The sequence below is a fragment of the Numida meleagris genome, chromosome 1 (assembly GCF_002078875.1).
Source record: "Numida meleagris isolate 19003 breed g44 Domestic line chromosome 1, NumMel1.0, whole genome shotgun sequence".
Lineage (NCBI taxonomy): Eukaryota > Metazoa > Chordata > Aves > Galliformes > Numididae > Numida > Numida meleagris.
The window spans coordinates 59,092,540-59,115,732 of record NC_034409.1 but is presented as its reverse complement, the minus strand read 5'-3'; the positions used below and the strand labels follow the sequence as shown (position 1 = coordinate 59,115,732).

The following is a 23,193-nucleotide window of genomic DNA, read 5'->3' as shown; positions in this document are numbered from 1 at the left end:
TGGAAATGAGAAAAAAATAGACAAATTTCATGCTAGCATAAAGTGCTGAACAGTCTAGGCCTGCCCCTTGCTCTCATGGAGGAGCCAATCTCTGCTGTAGCCTCAGTACAGCTGTGCAGGTCCCAGACTCAGGTGTCTGAAGTGACTCTTCACTGACTGCCCAAACAGCTTGCTCAGCTATAGATTTCCTCATCAGAAATGCCCAAAGTTAGGGGAAATTAAACTTGCATTTCCAAGCCCTACCTTTGTGCTCTTCTGGCTCTCAAGTTCATGCTCTGAATTCAGCCTCTGGGACTTGTTGAGCCAAAAGTAAGAGTGGAGGTTCAGCAACACCAAACTACACACTTTAAAAATCTGTTCCTACTAAGGAGATACACAGCCGCAGGATGTTGGGAAACCCCTACGTGGTATTTTCACAGGAGCTGATTTATCGAGGGGCACATTGGACTGTGAGTACTCCCATCCTCATTTGACACTGCTCTATTTTAGGGGGTGAGGACTGGCTACTCTTCTCCAGCCAGTGCAGCTTCCCTGCCTCCTGTAGACTCATTACAACTCTGAACCCTTAACTGGTGTCTCTTCCTGGCAATCCAGCAGGTCAGGCTGGTGCAGCTGGGAGCTCCGTGGCCTCACTGGCCCAGACCTGGCTCTTTCCAGGAAATATCTGGTGCCTTGTTGTCACGGTTTTGTGATTTTTTCCTGGTTGTTGGTATTCCACATCATTACATCATGTCAAATACTGGCAGTTAAAGAGTTAATGCCCTGTTCTCCGCGGACTGCCTTTTTTCGGGTATTTTGGTTCTCCGAGCGGGAGGGGAGGAGCTGCAGGCCCCAGGGGTCTTTGCGTCTGGAGGGGGTGGTGAAGCCGCCTGGCAGGCCATGAGTCTCATGCTATGCGGATGAGAAGCACGTGGTTCCCCTGCAGCTTACTGTGTAAGAATCTCAGCTTTGTAACTCTCTCTGATTTATTGCCCTCAATTCCGATATATTTAGTAAATTGACGTTTCTCTTCAGATTGGTGCCGCTGTTTTGTTTTAGACCCGTCTACGAGTTCCCTACCTTTCCCCTTTTCCCTTTGTCTTCCCCAGGGCGGGTCCCCTGCCGCGTTAGCCGCCGGACTGCTCCGGGCTGGCCCCTACAGCGCCGGCAGTTTTTTTTTCTCCTTTCTCTCTTTTCCGGGCCTGGGGGCTTGTTGTCCCCCTGTCACGAACACAGATCCTTAGATAACGCCGTGACACTTGTGCTAATGTGGGCATGCAGATGGCTGGATGCTGCAGGCATGTAGGACAAATTTTATCTGAGCAATGGTGGGTACCACCACAGTGGTAACAAGTGTAGTATATAGTGTACATTAGAAGGTGGTTTAGAAACCAAATAACACTTCAAAAAGAGTAGAAAAAAATCAGAATCATAGAATGGCTTAGGTTGGAAGGGACCTCAAAGCCTATCCAGCTCCAAGCCCCCGCCGTGGGCAGGGCTGCCACCCACCAGCTTAGGGTGCCCAGGGTTCCATCCAACCTGGCCCTGAACACCTCTGGTGATGGGGCACCCACAGCTTCTCTGGGCAGCCTGTGCCAGTGCCTCACTGCCCTCTGAGTAAAAAAAAATATTCCTAACATCTAACCTAAGTATTCTGTCTTTTAGTTTAAAGCCATTCTCCCTTGTCCTATTACTGTCAGACTGTTAAATGTCAGACCTCCTCCTGCTTAGAAGTTTCCCTCAGGTACTGGGAGGCCACAGTGTGGTCTCCCTCTTCTCCAGGCTGAACAAGCCCAGCTGTCTTAGCCTTTCTTTAGAAAAGAGGTGCTCCAGTCCTCTGAGTGTCTTTGTTATTCTGCTCTGGACCTGTTCCAATAGCTCCACATCTTTCTTGTGCTGGGGAAAATGTACAGATACAGTCTCTCCTGAGACTACTGCTATGCCCAACTAGCCTCTGAATGTACATTCTATATCACTATTAAGCTCTTTACTGGTTAACCTTCTTTTTTGACTTGTGTAACCTCTTGATTATTAAAATACAAGAACAGGAGCAGACGTGTGGAGCATTCCACAAAGACATTCATTTCCCTTGTGAAAGGTCTCACTATCTGCTGGCATAGTGCTGGCGGTTGTCAGCATAACTGAGGGAAAAGCAAAATATGATCCTGTATCTTTAAGAGCTGGATCTTGTGGTTATGTCACATTTTAGTCAGAATAGAAGAATGAGGGTAGGAGACAGATTATGCTAAAGTAGATACTGGTAAGCATCAAAGTGAGATTAAGTGTAAACGTTAGCAAACTGTGGAAGCATAAAAAAGGGAATTTAACATAATCCTTTTTGAAACTATAAATTAAAGATGTTTGGTCTCTTCTCCCTCTCTCTCCCTTTCAGCCACTATCTTCCCTTTTTATTTTTATTTTGACAGTAAGCCTAATGGAAAATACCAACAGCTGAGCTAAGTTGATGGAACACTGGACAGCAAAGGGAAAAGATGAAGGCAGCTTTGCAGATTTTGCAGGTTACTCTCTCTGTGACAATAACCTCTTTCATTCCCTCCACCCCCCCCCTCTGGGGATGTTCGTCTCCTACTGCCTGTAGTTGGAAAGGAGAAACTTAGCAGATAAATGGGTTCGAGCATGTGTCCCAGGGAGATAATAGCTCTGACGTTATTCTAATTTTCTCCTAGTAAACTAGGGCTTGGTCCTGAAACATTCTCAGGAAAGGGGCCCTTGCACATAACAGGAATCCCATTTTAATTGCAGAATATTCACAAAAGACCTGATAGGTCTTTATGGAGAGCTGAATGGAAGGTAGCTATGTCTGGCATTTTACTGCTAGAAAAGAGATATGACATTCAGATGCTGTTGACTCGCAGGAAGCCACAATGTGTGAAGGATTTAAACTCTCTCCAGCAGCTACAGTTGCTCCACTTGCTGTTCTTTCCTCCTCTACCTCTGTGTCCCACAGTCTCCTCTGCTAGGGACCCAGCATCGTGCTTCCTGCTCTATCAGCCCCCAGGACAGGGTAAATGGCAGGAGCAGAGCAGGCTTGGAGACAAGGGTTGTATGCCAGGTTTGTGACTTCAAACTCTTTACATGTAGTTATTTACTCTTCTTCCCTCCTTGTCCAAACTCTCTCACAGAACCATAGAATCACAGAATGGCTTAGAATGGCTTAGGTTGGAAGAGACCTCAAAGCCTATCTGGCCCCAAGCCCCTGCCTAGGGTAGGGCTGCCACCCACCAGATCAAGCTGCCCAGGGCTCCATCCAACCTGGCCTTGAACACCGACAGGGATGGTGCACCCACAGCTTCTCTGGGCAGCCTGTGCCAGTGCCTCACTGCCCTCTGAGTAAAAAAAATTCTTCCTAACATCTAACCTAAGTATTCTGTCTTTTAGTTTAAAGTAATTCCCCCTTGTCCTATCGCTATCAGACTTTTGGTCCCCTTGTTGTGTGTAAGCTCCCTTCAAGTACTGGAAAGCCAAAATGAGGTTTCCCCGAAGAGGTCTCTCTCTCATTAGTTTACTCCTAATTAGAATATCTGCAAGCACTTACGCCTGCTGGTTCCTGTGGCTTGCTGAACAGTCTGCTAAGGCATTGCTGAATTCCAGGGCAGGCAGTGAAGAAGTATGTGCCAACACCTTACTGCTGTTGTCTCCCTCTCTCATATGCACACACATCAACGCAGAGGAAGCAGCTGACCCCACTGGCAAGGAAAGGTGACCAAAATGTCCAAGACCCCACCCGAGAGTACTGAATAAATTAGGAAGACCCGAGGCCCAATGGGACCTTGCTCAACCTTATTATAAGCACATACTTTTTAAATTAGTTTTTGCCATTGTGACAGGGAAAGGAAAAACATGTTTTGGGAAAAAATATGTTCTTATTTATCTTGTGACTGTGTCTTAGCCTGAGTCTTCCTTGCGCAGTTAAAGCAGGCTTCTGTATGGAGCTGGATTAGATGTTTTCTAAATTTGTGGTCATAGAGCGGGCTCTGCTTGGACTGGGGCTGCTGTCCCCTCACCTTCACTGGCAGACCACCCTGTGAGTGTGGATGACCATCCACAGCTCTTCAGGCCTTTTCACAGCAGTTCACTTTCCTCTCCCATCCTCACAAGAGTACACCAAGAGCTCACCAATTGCTCACCAATTGCTTATTGGTCAAAATAAACCAATCATCATTTGCAGTGTCCAGACACGTCCAAAGCCCATCTCAGCTAGTGCAACTGAAATACACGGTGGTGGAAGGAGAGGTGCAATATTTCACCTCTCCTTCCACCAGGTGAACGGGCCTGAAAGGCTATACAGGGCTGCTACAGTGCTGTGCATTTGCAACTTGTTCTGTTTGTCCCCTAACTGGGAAGGAAGACAAGGTACTGGAGAAACAGCAGCTCCTCAAAGAAGCTACTTGTGTACTGGTGCTCTGCAGAAGTATTACCTGTAAAGGGAGCAGACAGCATGTGCACCTGCTGCAGTCATGGGAGGTCATCTGTGAGACTGCAGGAAGAAGTCCTGCAGTTGGAGGAAAGTTGCATTTGGGCAAGGAAGGGAGAACACTTCTTCCTCCCACAGATAAATTAAATTTTCAAGATCCCAAACATGGCATGAAAGCTATGAATTCTATTTAAATGAACTGTTTGTTCTTAACAAGAGAGCTGCTTTTTCGTTTTTAAATATCAGTTTGTGGTAAGAAAATAAGACCATTGATGTTCAGTGCATGTGCCAGCTAGGAAGGTGTGTTGTTGTTTGATAGGAATTGCATTTGGTTTAAACTTTTAAATTGAGAAAATTAATGTTATATTCTTTAGAGCTTTATAGCCATTAACCTGGGCCAGGAGCTATTTCTGCTTAGATGGTTGTAAAATATGTTTCAAAGAGAATATACCTCTGATATATATTCAAAAGGTCTATTTTTAAGCCATCAGTTGATACTTTTTTAATACATATATTTATTTTTGTACTTATTATGTATTACTCCAAAATTGGAGGCAAAGAATTCCTGTTTTCAGAAGGAAAATTTTAATGTATGACTGATTGCAAGACTAAAATTCTCCCTGCAGTGTGAGAGCCCTTCTAAAAATATCCGTAAATACATAAAGACTACATAAAATCAGAAGAAAGAAAATGTTTGCTGACTGCAGATCAATATTTGGAGAAGCCTTGGAAAAGGTTAAGAAATAAAAATGTACACTGAAAAATTTGTAAAAGAAAATCTCAAATTGTGTGTCAGAAAGAAAATATTATGTTTCAGTGTAACTGAAATGAGCATGCACTGCACTGGGAAAACAATCCCTGAATACCTCACTGGGATGGATAGCTGCTGCCAAAATAGCATGAACTGTTGGTGTTGGTGTTGCTGCCAAAAAAGCATGAACTGTTGATCTCCACTGGTAGATCCTTCTGAAATTTCAGGTCTGAGCTTGGTCAGTAGAGTCCTGAGTCTGGTGCACTCACCCTGTCCACAGGACCTTAGCTGAAACAGAAAGCCATTTTTTTACCTGGAAAGCCATCTGCCACCATTCAGTGTAGGTGCAGAGAGAGCTCTACCTCAGAAATATGAACAGCAAAGCTAATATACAGGTGTATTTTCAGCTAAGATCAATATTGTAGTTGGAAGCTTTGCTGATACTGGAGGGAGGGGAAGTCTCACAGAGGAACCCAGAGCCTTTCCGAACTCTTTCCCTACATCCTAGGGCTGTCTGTGTCAAAGGATGGAATGGGGATCTGCCCATGGCAGGTGGACCTACAGGCTTGGCGAGGGGCTGCCAGGTGGCTGTGGCTACTCCTTCCCCACCAGCAGAGTCCAGAACTGGGGGCTATAGGGCACTACAGGGCTGGTCAACAAAGTCTCTGTACTGACAGAAAGGGATTCATTTTCCACTTACCCCAAAATGGAGAAATATAATCATGAACATTTTGTCTACTTTCTGCAGTTTTCTGCAGTTTCAAAGCCTGATGACATTGAAGATAGAGGTTGAACCTTTCTAAGTACAGACATACTTGAACTTCATATTGCATTTAAATGCTGCATTTCCTACCTTCTGCTGGTACCAGACTGAAGGACTAACTTAAAATTATTTTCATGAGAATATTTTTCCCTGTTGTCTTGAAATAGAGGAGCAAAATGTGTTCCTCATGTTTCAAAGTTTAAGGAAGCTTCAAGTTATCTGTTTGAAGCCATGGGGAAAGAAAAAGAAAAATGAAAGAAAAGAAGTTATTTGAATTATTGTTTTGGACACCATAATAAGTACAAATTAAAAAAACATGTAAAAACTTTTTAAAAAGTAGTTCTAATAAACGCCATAATTCAAATGTGAAATGACCTATTCTGAAATATTTTCTCAATCATGAAACGTGATCTGTATTCTGAACTTTTGGACCACAAAACGTCTCTTGCACTAGACTTCAAATTCATATGATCTCTTTTATAGACACTTAAGAGACACAAAGAGTTACCCTACATGTCTTGTCTTCCAAGGAAAAAAAATCTGTGGATTTGGCTACAGATAGGTTTTTTTTAAGGCTTTTAAAACATTAATGTATTCTGAAATAGAATTGTAAATACTATCTGAAAACTAGCTAAACAGAACACCATTACACAGAAAACTGATGTTCAAATAATACCCAGGTGTTCCTGTTTTCAGTTGACTAATATGGCATTTCCAGCTGACGTATGCTTTGCAGTCAGATCATAGAATCATTGAATCATAGAATGACCAAGGTTGGAAAAGACCTCTGAGAGACCTGTCCCACCGTCCACATATCAACAATATTTCCCACTAAACCATGTCCCTCAGTACAACATCTAAACATTTATTGAACTCCTCCAGGGACAGTGACTCCACCACCTCCCTGGGCAGCCTATTCCAGCACCTGATTACTCTCTCGGAAAAGTAGTATTTCCTAATGTCCAGCCTGAATCTCCCCTGGCACAACTTGAGGCCATTCCCTCTAGTGCTATTGCTAGTTAATGGGAGAAGAGGCCAACTCTCACCTCATCATAACCTCCCTTCAGATAGTTGTAGATCAATCTTACTCTCTACTGTAATGCTAAATGTTCTAGAACAACCTCCACACAGATGTGTATCCAAGTATCAGGTGTTCTAGGTAAAGCCAGAAGAATTAAATGACAATGTGCAAGCCCTCCAAATGCACTACATGACTTTACTACTGTACTCTCCACTGCTTCCTATAGCTCTCCACAAATGCTGACAGACAACTAAATGGCCAGAGAAGACATCTTTTGATGGAGACCAGAAGTAAAAGTAATACAATGGCCATCATTGTCCTTGGAAATTAGACATTCCATTAAAACATCAAAAGAAACAAGAAAAGTCATAAAAAAAAACTAGAGCCATGGAAAAGCACCAGTTGTAGAATTCAGTCTACTGCTTTTTCCATGTTTGCTCCATATGTCTTGACTTACATCTTTGGAAAGCTGTCCTGTCTTGGTAAAATTATGCAAACTTATGGTCAATTTATGAAGTTTCTTCTAGGTTTCTTCCAAAATTAATTCTCATCATCATTACAGCCCTGTACATTCTTCAGCTAACCAGAAGTTCTTTCCAAAATGAAGAAGATCTAAACTTAATAGTAATACATCTGCCAAAATATCTGTGGCCAAATCTAAACTCATACAGGCCAAAGAGATGTCACCACAAAAAAAAAATTAAAATAAAATAAAAAAATTCTAAAAACAAGGTAGGTCACTGCTTAAATGGAATTTGCATAGCCTTATGGATGTTAATATGAATTAAACTGTACAGAAAACACCAAAGCGCAGAGTACAGTCACATGAGCAAACAGACATTACAGAAAATGGATAATCTCGGTAGCACAAAAGGTGATGGTTTCACAAGAATTCATACTCTGCATTTGGTTATGTCACTTTTTTTAAAATTTATCTTGCATGAGCTCTGCCCTGTTTTTACAGCTGTTTAAAACAAACAAGGTCTTACCCAACACAACTGCATTTTCAGACAGCACAACTGGGATTAATTCACCTTATAAAAATTGTGTCTCATTATCAACATCACAGTGCTTTAATTTAAAACCACACAGTAAAGCATAAAATCATAATGTCACATATTTTTGTAGAAGAATATCCTCACTAGCATCTATTTCCAAGACTCCCAAGGTTTCCTAGAAAATGGAAGTCTAAATGAGGACTCCCAGGGCAGTTTCAGGAAGTTGTTGTTAAAGTGTTTCATCTATCTCTCAAGCTCAGTAAGTGAGCCAAGGCTGAATTCATATTGATTTATTGGGTAATTTGCTTGTGGAGTGTTTTAATATTTCCTTTGATCACTGAGCAAATATAGGCAAGTTAAAAACAGAAAAGATTCAGTATAGAAATGACAGCAAGAGCTGAGTGCATGGATGGGTGCTTCTTTTGTATTCTCCTCCCTTCCGCGTACACTCTTTAAAGACCTTATGGTTCATCTTTCAAACTCATTAGCTTCATTTATAATTGGATAGCATGCACACAAAAAAAGCCTGTGTTCACTGTTAATTTGTTGCACTGTAATTACTAACCTCATCTGAGGAGTGAGATAATTGACCGTGCATTTCTGGTGCACTGGGATGTCTGTGGTAATTTAGTTTTTGTTTTCCATGAAAAAATTAAAATGTTTAACTGAAAACCAAAATGTACGCTATGGAAACTTTGTGGTAACCAGTCCTCAGTATACAAGGTGTACATTCAGCACATATAAATTCAGCACACTGAGGCTACAAACCAAGCTGAGGTAAAGGTGATTTTGTGGTGATCAACGCACTGGACTGGGACCAAATAAATGACGAATTGCACTGCCTATATTATATCATTATCTTGGAATTCCTCAGCAAGACAGGATGAATGAGGCGCAATGTAGATCATAGAATCACAGAATCATTGTAGTTCTGTGATTGCTGTGGAAAACTATATCAGAATGAAGATTTTCAGGCATGCTAGGGAATGGAAAAGGTGACATACTAGCAGGCATAGAGAACAAAGACTAATCTTTTTATATCTTCGCTGAACACATACTTCAGTATTGATCCATGTCATAAGAGTAATTGTAGAACTACATTATTATAGAAGCTCTGAAATACTTCATGAGAAAGTGTAAGTGTGATTGTGGAAAAAGTGAGACAGTTCCATTCTGAGCTAGGAAGAAGGGACATTGTACTGATGAGGTTTTTTTCTTACTGGGCTGAAGACCAAAATTCATGTTATGCTTTCGCTTTGCTAGTTAATTCCTCCTGGTGAGTACTGGCATTGTGATGAAGTTCCTGGTACAGGAAACATCACTTGTGGGCCAAAGAATGGGTGAAGAGGAATTTTAACAATTAAGGACTTATGTTCTTTGGTTCTACGGCAAGAGGAGGGTTATGTAAGGATTTAGAGACATACTTCTGCCTGCCTGAAATAGCTTGATTGGCCTGCATCCTAGAGGAGAATATTGTTTTAGAATGAATGGTATCCGCAGAGGCCAAATTCTGCCTTTCAAACCACATATGCAACTTCTCTTACCTTCCAAGGTGCTTTTTGTTTTTTCTTTTACAAGGTCTGCACTATTGGCGTCAGCTCCCACAGTTATAGCTGAGATGTTGGTGCTCTCCCTTAAGCCATGAGTTGCAAGAAAAGCAGTAATGCTCTCTGGGAACACAGATTTCCTTCTTATTAAAGTAAAACAAAACAAATCCAGACCATTTCTGAAGTTTTCTTCTCCCCACCCTCTGAGTAAAAATTCCTTCCTAACATACCTCTATTTGTTTGACTTAAGGGCAAACTTCAAGTTGTTGCAGTTGTTTTTTGCTAGTCTGCACTTCCATACAACAGAGGAATCACATGAGCACAGTGAAGAACAAATAACTACATTTCCTGGGCACAAATTTCCTGTGTGGAAAATGTCCCTTTAGTCAAGATACACCTTGGATAGCTGATGTTTCACATTATGTCACTGAGAAGGTTCCAGCAGTTGAATCAAGAACATTTTCAGTGCTCTTAGATTGTAAAAGAAGTAGAATATGATAAAGCATTAAATGTGCATCCTCTTAAGGGTGGGTGTCTTAAATAGCACAGGATTAGACAGAAATCCGGAATATAATATACAGTTTTGTGTGTGGCCACTTCTTCCTTATAGTTCTTACATGTTCCAAAATTATTTTTGCTGCCTCCCACATACTGTCATGCTGATAGCCTAATATTTCTTTTACAGTGATGTAAAAGCAACATCATAAATGCAGAAACAAAAAGAGATTGTTCCCATCACTGCCACAGCTCATAGCCTGAGATTAAAGTGGCTTAGCTCTTTTTAAAACAGAGGGCTTATATTTGTTTGCACCTGAATCACAGCGGAGTTGTGTATTTCCTGCATCAAAACTCTAAGCTTAAGTTAGACTGCAGGAATAGCTGTGTCAATCCAACGTCTCATTCCAGGCAGAAGTGAAGGGATGACTGAGTGACCTTTCCTGCTTTCTTCTGTCACTTCTGTTGCCAAATCAACCCTTCACTGAGTGTAATGAGATCTCTGGTTCTTGGAGTCACCAGCAGACATGCAAACCCAGTGGCATGGCATGGTATTGAAAGTGTGCAGCTGAGCCCAGAAGTTGTATCTTAAGAGGCTTGGAAGCAAAGGGAGACTTTCCCCTTTCAGTGGTAGGAACTCATTAGATCATCTTAAGCCTTATGTGTAATTTTATTCTCAAAGTTTCTGTTGTTTTAGCCTGTAAGCCATTTGTTGAAAACTATTCTCTTGCTTTTTCAAGTCCTTCAAGTCCCTACACAGTGCTGTCTTAAAGAAGCATCTTAGTGGGAAATCTTCACTGACACAAACTCCACAACAAATTTAGAACAAAACACAGATGGAGTATGACAAATAAACTGAAAATAGTGCTCCTTTGACAAAGAAATGGCTATTTGTCTCTCACTTCTATCATGTAGTCTTCAGTTCTTCCTTTGCGTCTTCTAATGGAAAACAGCAACCCTTTTCGCAGGGGATATGGTAGGATGAAAAACTGTGATTCAAAACAAAATATATATATTTTGTTGTTGTTTGTTATAGCTGACATTTTGTATTTTGTTCCTTGGTTTTTGTTTGGTAAAATATTTCCTCTTTTTTCTTCTTTTCAGACTTATCTGCATGCCAGGGCTGTTTCTAGGAGCGGATGGTATATTTCACACGCTTGGTTTACTGATCATTTTAAAGAGTCTTTTCTTAAGTCAAAACTTTACAGGAAAAAAACATCAGTATATAAAGAACATAAATAAAAGATTTAATTTCCTTATACCTTTCATTATAGCTAATGAAAAGAATAGTGGTGGTGGAAGTTATAGTAAATGTTTTCATGAGAAAAGGTCAATGACAACAATATCAAATTCTCATAAAATCTTGTTTTAGTAAATGAAACAATGAAATGAAAGAAGATATAATGTCTGCTATGTAGTATTATACATCTGTAAGCCCTGTTGCAAAAATAGTACAGGTCACCCTTTCTCATCAGCTTGAAGTGACTATTAAAACATTCACATATTGTTTTTTCTCCTCTTCAAACAACACTGAAAGTGAAGGAAGTACAAGGTTTGAAAGAACAATGCTCTTCACAGGTCCTTTGTTTTAATAATTATACACATATACACACATTCATTTTCATCAATAACCTTTTAACTTTTATGCTGGAAAATTCAATATGAGCCTTTAACAAGAAATTAGATTTTACTTCTCTATTTTTTGTATGTAAGAACTGAAACCTAATCTCTGTTGTTCCCTTCTAGTACTTTATGATTCATTTTATGCATGTAGAAGAAATGCACTACACTTATTGTTATAGAAATTGCTACATTGCTATAGATGCATAAACTGTTGTATATGAAATTACATAAACATTCAGTATTTGTTTGTTTGTCCAAAATAAGTGCCTTGTTGCCTGACAGAAAAATGCACTGAAGTTAATGGGGTGGACAAGCTTCATTGCACTGATGTCTTCTGGATGTTGGGGAGCTTGTTTTTGCTGCAGTGTTAATTAGCACTAAACCTCAGGTGGAGACCTGAGCTCAGAGAGGCGGTTTCCCCACACTTTCCACCTGCTTGAGGTTGTGGGTTGACATTAAATTGATTCTGAAACACGTGATTGTAATTAAGCTGAAGTTAAAACTGTTCATAAAATACTGAACTTAGTCACTCTTCTAATTGAAGTCCTATTAATAAAAATTGATGTGTCTTGCTGAGTGGTCAGTCAAACTAATTGAGTTCACTGGGACGTAACTACAGAACACTGTCTCTACCTGTAACCTAGTAAGCAGACTGAAAGCCCAAGATTTTTCCAATCTGGAAAAAAAAAATGCTGGACAGACAGTTGAACAAGAACTTAATGATATTGTTTATTTGGCTGAGCCAGTCGATCCAGAAAACACAACCGATAGCTGCTTCATATAAAAAGATACAAAAGAATAGCATGTACATGTACATTGAAGACGTCTTCAAGTTTTTTTTTCCATAGAATTTTAAATGAAACTAAATGCACAAAAATCTTATTTTCATCTCCTGAAAAGAATGCTACTGTGCTTCGCGTATAAATAATACTTGATGCTTCCCATAAGAATAGCTTCTTGAATAGTATTAGTGACATACGTTCCTACCTAGGCAGAGCCACCTCCTAAGAAGGACAATGTTTCTTGTCAGACTAATGTGATCTATTTTTATCATGATAGTCATGGAGTCATTATGGAATAATTCAAGTGTGGTAATTTATAATATTGTGCATCAGTTTTGGTTGATGAAGTTACAAAGGACTATAAGAATATTGTGTGAGCAAGCTGTTCTGCCTTTATGGGTGGTAATAAAGACACAACTTGGAAAATGTAATACTATTAGAGAAAAGTTCTCACTCAGTGACTTGGGGAAGGAATGGGACTAGAAATAATTGCAGGATAATGGCCTTTTTAAAATATCAAACTAGCTGCAGTGCCAGTACTGAAGTAAGCCATTATTTAAATTGAAAAGACTGTGCAGCTGAGGATTCTTGTTATTCTTGCCGAGAGCAAGGTGAGGACAACAAAAGATTTACAGTGGTCTGTTGTGACCCAGAGGTAGCCTAAAGGAATCAAGTTTTCCACAAGTCAGGAAACAGCAAGTCATAGAATCATGGAATCATTAAGATTGGAAAAGACCACTATGATCACCCTTTCCAACTTTCATCCCATCACCAGCATGCCCACACAGAATCATCCTCAAGTATCAGCTAAGCTTATAGTATTACTAGTTTTAAGGGATTCATTAAAAAAATTGTTTTGGGAAAGCTTGTTGTTTACAGAAATTCTCTCATAGTTCTCATGGATGGAAGAGGAACATATTGCTTCAGCCTGTGTTGGTTGTGCTAAGATAACTGCAGCTGATAGCAGCAGAACTGTAGAGCACATATCTGCAGACAGCAAGAGAAAACTGTGATGTCTCTCCTCCATATGTTAACTGAGGTGATGGCTAAGAAGAGTGAGCTGGGAAGGCCAGAGTTAGCTAGCCCAGTGTTCATGCTACGTTACACTAATCCATTTAAATCCTGAAACAATGTGCTTGTATTTAAATCGCAAGCTCCTTAGCACAGGATTATTCTTTTTCCCCTTCTTACTCTTAGATGTTCACATGATTACAAAAGCATCCTTCCTGCCTGCAGCTTATGAAAACTGGTTGAAACTGCAGCAGAACAGAAGAACTCAACTCCCTCTGCTCCTCAAGAAGTAGGGTTACTTACCAGCTACATACCAGTTACTACTGCTGTACCCCTGCCCTGCCAGGGGAATGCATAGTGCAGTTCTCCCTGCTTTTTTCAGGAAAAGAGCAAGAGTGAGGTTTCAACTAGCAGAGCAATAAAGCAGGCCAGCAGCCTGCTGTCTCTATTCCAGGCACAGATTAGGCTAGGAATTATCATCAGAACTTTATGTCTGCTTCCTCTTAAAAACAACCAAAGATAACCAAACCAAAGAAAGCACATATCAGCCTCCCTTGCGCATGCTCACTGACCATAAGCCCTTATTCGTTTCTTTATAGAACTTCACCAGTAATGAACAACAAAAAGTACTAAAACAACAACAACAAAAATCCAGCTTTTCCTCTTTGCCAACTCCGTGTAAGTCTGTAAATAATGCAAAAGACCAGAGATCTCTGAGGAAGATGCTTCTCCCTCTTGGCACCGAGATCAGAACAGTAGCAACTGGATGTTAAAGGTGCATTTCTAACCTGACTCCAACTGAAAAAGCAACAATAAAAGGAGCCCCTGACATTAAGTAGATATGTGTTTATTAACTGCTATAGTTAATATTGTCATAAACAGAGGTAGGAAGATATGAAATGACCTTTAATAAGACTTTCAACAATGGTGCTTTTCTCAGTGATACTAAGCTATGAGAAAATACACAATTTAATCCTCTCAGGAACTAAATATAATACCAATAAATAACTAAATATAAAACCAGTACAAATATGCTTAGTAACATTCTTATAAATAAATTCCCAAGGAGGGACTGCTGATTTATTGCATGCATGTCAAAGAGACATTTCTGGGAAGAGTTAGGACTACTGACTACTTGATATGAACCAACAGTGTGAGCTTGCAGCCCAGAAGGCCAACTGTATCCTGAGTGGCAACAACAGAAGGGTGGCCTGCAGGGAGAAGGAGGCGATTGTCCTACTCTGCTCTGCCCTTGTAAGGCCCCATCTGAAGTACTGCTTCCAGGCCTAGGCCCTCAGCACAAAAGGATGTGGAGCTGTTGGTGTGGGTCCGGAGGAGGATCACAAAGATGATCAGAGGGCTGGAGCTCCTCTCATCTGAAGACAGGCTGAGGGATCCGGGCTTGTTCAGCCTGGAGAAGAGAAGGCTCCGGCGAGACCTCATTGTGGCCTTCCAGTACTTAAAGGGAGCTTATAAGCAGGAGCTGAATCAACTTTTTACATGGCCTGACAGTGATTGGACAAGGGTGAATGGCTGTAAAGTAAAAGAGGGAAGATTTAAGTCAGATGTTAGGAAGAAATTCTTAGCTCAGGGTGGTGAGGCGCTGGCACAGGCTGCCCAGAGAAGCTGTGAATGCCCTATCCCTGGAAGTGCTCAAGGCCAGGTTGGATGAGGCCCAGGCAGCCTGGTCTGCTGGGTGTGAACCTTTCCCACGGCAGTGGGTTGGAAATGGATGAGCTTTAAGTTTCTTCCAATCCAGGATATTCTATGATTCTATAGTTCCATGAAATTGTATTTGTGCTGAGTAGTTCTTCAGGGCCTGGATATAAAGACCCATTATGCCCAAGGCACAACCACAGTCCAGTGATATGAAATTTTGTGGCCTTTCCTGCACATAAGCATACAAGCCTTGCCTCACCTTGGCTAGCTCAGCCAAAAAAATCAAGGAATGAACATCATTATTTTAATCTTTAAAGGAAGTGAAAGTAATCCTGATGTTAGGAACTGGAGCCTTGTACCTTCTATCTGGGTGCTTGTACTGGCACACTGGTCCTAAGGCAAATTTAATTAAGTTGTTATTTCTTTGTAAAATAACTAAAAGGATTCAATATTCATTCCTTCTGGCAGAAATTTAACTTTTTCCTTAGTGGGTTCACTTTTCCTACCTTTCAATCATTGGGGGTGTCATGTTTGATGTCTTTCTCTAGGCCTGGGATAGTTGAGTTATTCCAAGCAAAATTACTCCTTCAACTGAAAGAACTGTCAAAACCTACTCTGCAGTAAATACCCTAACACCTCCTTGTCAGAACACTGTATAAGAGCTTCTTCAAAGAAATAGAAGATGATTGGAAAATAAATCTTGGGCAAAGGAACCTAAATTTCAGTTTAGATGACAATCCTTTTGCAGACTTGGACCTTTAAAGTGTAGGTACTTGTTTACATCAGTAGAGGGGCTCTCAGAAACTCCCTTTGGTGTTCCTGTGCATCTTTAGATGTCCAAATAACTTAGCAAGTTCAGCCTGAAGTCATATAAACAGTTGTGGCACTCTCATTTATCACACAACTCACAAATGTCCCAAGTCTTTGATCCTGCTGACTAAACAGCCACCACATAGACAATGCAACAGAAATTTGTAAGCTACACATGCATAAACACTAATAAAGATCACTTGCTTAAGGCCATATTAGGATAAGAAGATATAATGTCATCTGTGCACGAACAAAATGATTTTTGTCACAACTTGTCTCATTTTTGGTGAAAGAGACAGTAAGTCAAGTCACAACAAGATAATTATTGGTTTCATCTTCCTACTAAAGGGTATACATAACAACTAAAGCCAGGCAGGATTCAAAAAGGCTTCAAATCTGACATATTCTTTAAACCACATGCTTTAAATGTATTAGTAAAAGTCAAAACTGCTTATCTGAAACTGGTATTTACTATCCTACACACTAGGCCAATTCTTTCATCCCAGTGAAGTCTGAGCAGGTACATTATATATATATACCCTGAGCTGCCTCACTCATTTAGCAGTGCTGTAGAAATCGATGAAGTCACACAAGTACTGAAGTCTGGAAGAGGATCTGAAGTGAGTTAATCATTACGTTTTAAAGCTCATAAATAACATATAAGGCATGCTCTACTAGACCTTTCCTGAAACACTGGATTCACAGAACTGCAGAAAAATGACTTTTGGAAGGGGCCGTTGGAGGTTGCCTAGTTCAACACCCTGATCAAGAGCAGGTGGCTCAGGATCTTGACTAAACAGGGCTATCAAAAGATGAACACTGCTTCAAGTGTCCGTTAAGAGATTTTCTAATCAGAATCACAATCACTGATTATTTTAACTACAGGACATACCCAAATTGCTTTTTTTCACAGTCTCATTGACCGATACAAGGATTCTCAGAATAGAGAAAGAGGCTTTTTGATGAAGTTAGGTTAAATCTAAAGAGACTGTCTATTTAAGAAACTGACCAAGTTTTCTCACATTATTTAAATTGCTCAGGCAAAATCCAGCAGCTCTTTCTCTCGCCAGACTACAACAGAAGTCAGTTGCAGTTTAAATTTGAGGTTCGTCAGCACCTTTCATCAGATTCATCCCTTACCTTAGCTCCTGATCAGGATTGGCTGTTAGGGTACAGTCATCCTGACTCTTGACATTAGTTAGCAAGAGGATTTTTATGACATGTCTCCTCTCTTGCTGAATATGTAGGATCACAGGATCAGTAGAAAGCACATATTCATATAAAATAGATTGACTTGAACACTTGGAATGAATGAGAAGAATAACAAATGAGGAGCTATAATGGGGTTGGCCTCAGTGACCCTACTAAGTGTTTGGTCACCAAGTTTCCCTGTTTGTGTCCCTATTTCTTAGTGTTTTGTTGCATGTGCTTCAGAGTAATGCCTGCTGTAGCTTCTTTTCTGTTGGTCCTACAGAATACTTTCTTTGCTAACGCTATCAAACAGGCTTAGAGTTCAACCACACCCAAGCTGCCAGCCACAGTGCCAATTCCTGACCAAACCTCAGCCTCTAACAAAGCCTCTGGAAATGGAAAGGGAAAACTTGAGAGCAGCTGCATTCACTGAGGCGATGAGATGAAGGGGAACAGTGGTCTACCATTAGTTTTACTCCCTTGGGGTCTTGTAGGATAACAGTTACAGCACTACAGCCTCTTCTTTTCTGCACTCACAGATAGATATGGCTCAAAGAAACAGAATGTGGAATAAACAGGCATCCAGAGGAAAACGTTCTAATCAGCACGTAAGAAATTTGGCAGGGAGTGTATCTTGTGGTAGGGGAATGTCATGGTTTTGGCTGGGATAGTTAATTTTCTTAGTAAAGGCTTGTATGACACTTTGTATTTATAGCACTTTGTGCTTTGTATTTTTGATGAGGTTGGGTTAAACAAGGAGCAGAAAGAGAATGCTATAGTCTGTAGTCTCTGAGGAGGTCTGGAGAACACTGCTAAATAGCACAAATGGTTAAGAGTGAATATATGACATCATGAAAGTGTCCATAATTCATATATAGACAGCAGAGATTTTCAGCACATAGTCTACATAATGTTCAGTCTTTAGAAACGAATGGGCCCTAAGCTTACTTTCCTCACAGACGGAAGTGAATGCAGTGAAAATTTTACTTTTTGAGATTACAATATCTGGAAAAATGACATCCCGAGACAGACTGGAAAAACAGTCCAACAAAAAAAACACTGTGGAGTACTTCTTAAAAACAATGTGGTTTAAAGGACAGAGACAGAAAACTGCCTGTGCAATTCATCTGTAGCACAGCCTAACACCAACTAGATCCAGGTTCAAAAAACAGATGCTGTCATCGGGCAGAGTAGGTAAAATTTTTCTTACACAATGCACTGTAGTTTGCGAAAAATTTTAGAAGCTGAAATAAGGTCACCTACTTTTCTTTTCTGGTAAAGAATAAAAAGGACAAAAAATTACTTGCTAGAGTTTTGAAGTTCTGATCTAAAAGCTCCAGGGACTGGTTTTAAACCATACAATAACTGATAATAACTCATTTCCTTCATTTGCTAGTGGTTGCCCTAGGCTTGTACTGGCCCAAGTAGATTAGTAATACACCTTTAATGATTCTCTGGCTTGTTAATTGGTTTCCTTGGACTGTGAGTATGGATTAGGAGGAGAATTTCCTTCCTCCTCCACCTCATTTCATGAATTTTCAAAGAGGAAAATACGGTACATGTAACGTAAAACAACTTTGGATTTTGTTCTTTGCAGGTTTGTTTGTTTGTTTGTTTTAAAGAAAGCAGAGCTTGAGACTAGAAAGAGTAGAGGGAAGAATTCCTAGAGAGATTGGGCAGGGAAGACAGATGATCTGCCTTAGAAGTGAGCCTTCTAGAAATCATATGGCTGGAAGTTTCCGAAGGTGCTGAGGAAATAAAGCACCAAGCCCACCTGAAAGTCCTATTAGTGGAGCTGTATGTCAGTTCCTCTTGGAAGTCTGGACTCAACTGAAAAAAAAGCAACAAAGAAAAATGGAATAATTTGGAATAATGTCATACTTGGACTTGTCAGCGACATAAGATGTATGTTAGATTTTAAATTTTTGAAAGAAATGATTTTGTTATGAAAAGCAGCCTTCTTAAGCAGATATGTAACTAAAATCCTATCCCAACCTTTGAGAAATTTAAATTGGATTTAATTTTGTGGTTTGGAGCTGTCTCAAGTTGAATAGCATGGGCTGGGAAAGGGGCCAGAAGAACGTCCACTGCCAGGAGAAACAAAGGAGAACAAGAGGTACGTGGTAGAGCCAGTGCACATTACCTACTGGCCTATGGTAGTCTATGTTAATGCAAGGAAGAGTGGGTTCCTATCTTGTAAATAACTTTCTTCCTCCAAAGAGCTTTCTGTCTGCTCCCTGGCATTGACAGAACTTATCATGAGCTCCCTAGTGTCAGTGGATGATTACATTGCACTATTCTAGTCAGGGACTACAGGGAGAAAAAATAATCCTTAGTCAAAACTCAAAAGTAATTTACACTTTTAGAAAGGTCAAAACCAACTGAAAGGAATTTAGAGTAAGTATGCAACAATGGTATTGCATTTTTTTTTAAGAAATCAGTTAAGTTGTGCATAAAAAAGAAACCAGAATACAATTAAACATCTGAGCTGAATTGACAAAGAGGCCATTCAGCATAGGGAATATGAAGTTGCTACTAGTCTGATTGGGCCTTCATTCAAATACAGTCCCCTTCACTGGAGTTGATCCTGTCATAAAAGGAAGTCTCCATTAATGTGAGTAAGAGACTAAACCTTCCCAAGTGTAGCTCAGAAATGGCATGATGTGATCAGCATATGCTTACATAATACATCTTCACATTCCAAAAAGCCTCCTGCAGCATGGTGTTGATGTCAATTCCTTGCTACTTCTCTGTCTCTCTTCTCAATAGAGAATAGAGAATGTCAGGAAAGGTTTATAGGAAAATTTTATTTACTGTGAGGGTGGTCAAACACTGGAACAGGCTACACAGAGAGATAGTTGATGCTCCATTCCTGCCAGTATTCAAGAGGCATTTGGACAATACTCTCATTTTCTCTTTACCTTTTTGTTAGCACTGAAGTGGTGAGGCAGTTGGACTAGATGATCTTTGAAGGTCTCTTCCAAAAATTCTTTGCTTTGCTTTGCTTTGCTTATTTTCCCTCCCCTCCCCTCCCTTCCCCTCCCCTTCCCCTCCTTAACTTCAGGTATTTAACTGAAGTCCTTAACTTACAGTTCTGATCTGTAAGGAGATCTAAGCTCCTTCAAAAGCAATTCAGATTAGCTAAAACTAAAGAAGGCTCTGGAGTCCACTTCTTCACTGACTTCCAGAAAACAGAGAGCAATTATGCTCTATGCTTCAGCATCTGGGCTTAAAATTCACTGGTGTGAGCCTTGCTCCACTCTATGAACCTACTTTGACTCAGAATAAGCTCTGTCAACATTTTGGGCATAGCACATGAAGACACTGTTTGTTCTGATTTTGGACCTTCTCCTTATTTTGTAACAAGCATGCTTATGGCTAAAATAATTTTTAAAAACTCAAAAATTATCTCTCTGATACATTGGATACAGTTTTATCTGAAGGGACTTTAAATAACAAAGAAAGTTTTTCTAAGTAATGAAATAGAAAAAAAATCAGATTTTCTGTTCTGTTGGTTGTTAAGACTTCTCTCAGTCTTGTTTTGTTTTGTTTTGTTCTTGTTAATATCCTTTTTCCTTCCACTGCTTAGCATCTTTCAGACATTTTTCAATTTAAAGCATGCATGTCCCAAATATGATTTTATAGCAATGCTTCTGGTCCTAACCTGTGTTTTTGTTTGTTGTTTTATTTTTTTAATATATTCAAATCAGTGAGATTTTCTTTCTTGCTTTCTTTCTCTTTTTGTGTCTTTTAAAGGCTATAGGAATGTAGGACAGCTAATGAGATCCATCTGACAATTTTTTTGTGTGTCAAAGGGTAAGTCCAGCTATGAGGCTTGAGCAGCCTGAACTGGAAGGAGTTCATTAACCTCATATTTTAGAAGATCTGCACCGCAGTTATTGAGCCAGCTCTTAGGAAAAGAGATGAGCAGTATGTTCCCTCCATGCTGCATAGGCCATTGGCAGGCTCTTTAGCAGTTGGGGTGGGAAAGGATGCAGTATGACTTTTTTCTCCCACAGATGTCTGCTATTTATTCTTCCTTTGCTACTGGACAAGTTTCTCCACCTTTCTTCTTTGCCTCTAAGCCCTGACCCTACACATGCACATTACTCTTATCTCTGCCTCATGACACTTTTAGCAGCAGGACTCCTTAGCAACAGCAGTCCACTAATACTCACATCCAAATATCTGTTTGAAAAGTATCACTTTTCCAAAATACATATATCCAAGGATAAGATGTAGAGTATTTGATCTCCCACCAAGACATTCATTTCTATTGTCTAGTTTTCATTTTGAACTGCTAATATCTTTGTATTCTCTTGGATATGAAGTCTTTCCAGCTTGTCCTTTGCCAACAATTACAAAGACTGAGGCCCTGCCGATATAAGTTCTGCTCTGCAAGTATTTCTTGTTTCCTCCTTTTCTATTAATTTTTATCTGTCTCTTTTGATCAACTTGCGTACTCTTCTTAATAAAAGCTGTTAGCTTAAGGTGGTATGTCTTAGCTGGGTTATGCTGCTGATTTATCCTGGGTAACTGCTTGCCTGCTGAAGGAGTCCACAGATGACTGGGATAAGTCCACCAGTCTGGAAATTTTCAGTGATAAATCTTCTGTCTGAGTTCATCATCTCTGAGAATTATAAAATCCATGTAAGACGTTTGATCAGAAAGTTGAACCTGTCTATTGAAAGTTTTATTTATTTTGTTTTAATGCTGAGGAGTTTCTCTTTGGTTAACAACATCCTGAATATTCCCTCAAACATTTGTTCATGCTCTTTATTTTGCTTAATGTATGTGAAACGTACATGAGGACATGATTTAATATTTTCTGTGTTTTCCCACAAGATGGCACACTTTTCTTATGATCACTGTACCACGTATGCTAAAACGCATAGAATAATGTCTTCTGCATATAGAGCAGGATCATAGAATCATAGAATATCCTGCATTGGAAGGAACCCACATGGATTATGGAGTCTAATTTCTGGCTCCATATAGGACCACCTGAAAATTAAATAATATATCTGAGAGGTGTTATCCAAATACTCCTTGAACTCTGGCGCCTGGGGCCGTGCCCAGTGCCCTGTGCAACCTGTTCCATCCCCACCGCCCTCTGGTGCAGAACCTGTCCCTAACCCCCAGCTGCCCCTCCCCTGACACAGCTCCATGCCGTTCCCTCGGGCCCTGTTGCTGTCACAGAGAGCAGAGCTCAGTGCTGCCCCTCCGCTCCCTGTGAGGAGCTGCAGCCGCCATGAGCCCTCTCCTCAGCTCCTCTGCTCTGGGCTGAGCAAACCCAGGGCCCTCAGCTGCTCCTCACACACCTTGCCCTACGGACCCTTCATCATCTTCATAGCCCTGCTTTGGACACTCTCTCATAGTTTTATGTTCTTCTTACTCTGTGGTGCCCAAACCTGCACCCAGTGCTTGAGGTGAGGCTGCACAGCACAGAGCAGAGTGGGACAAGCCCTTCCCTCACCTGGTGGCAGTGCTAGGCCTGATGCACCCCAGGGTGTGGTTGGACCTTTTGGCTGCCAGGGCACACTGCTGACTCAGATTCAACCTGCCATCAACTAGAACCCCCAGATCCCTTTCTGCAGAGCTACTCTCCTGCTTTGTCCTGCAGTTTGTACATAGATCGGGGGTTGCCTTGTCCCGTGCACAGAATCCAGCACTTGCTCTTATTAAAATTTGCATGGTTAGTGATTGCCCAGCCCTCTAATTTGTCAAGATCTCTCTGCAAGGCCTCTCTAAATTTGAGGAAGAGAATAGCTCCTCCCAGTTTAGTGCCATCCATAAACTTACTTAATATAACTTCAACTCCTTTAACCAAATCATTTATGAAAATATGAAAGAGAACTGGCCTTAAAATGGAGCCGTGAGGAACCCCACTAGTGACTGGCCACCATCTTGATATAACCTCATTTACTTCAACCCTTTGAGTCTAACCCATCAGCCAGTTGTTCACCCATCACTTTATGTTTTTGTCTAGATTTATGCTGAGCATTTTGTCCATAAGTATTCTGTGAGAAACAACATTGAAAGTTTTACTAAAATCCAGGGAGATTACATCAGCTGGCTTCCCTTGGACAACTAGGTGTGTAACCTTGGCATAAAAGGATATTAAATCT

At 40.5% G+C, this 23,193-nt stretch overlaps 1 long non-coding RNA gene across 1 annotated transcript; it reads left to right on the top strand.

Annotated features, from left to right (window-relative positions):
• LOC110392361 lies at nucleotides 850-12,163 on the top strand. The gene is made up of 3 exons (XR_002434329.1): nucleotides 850-933; nucleotides 2,406-2,498; nucleotides 11,094-12,163. It is a non-coding gene; the product is annotated as an uncharacterized LOC110392361 (long non-coding RNA).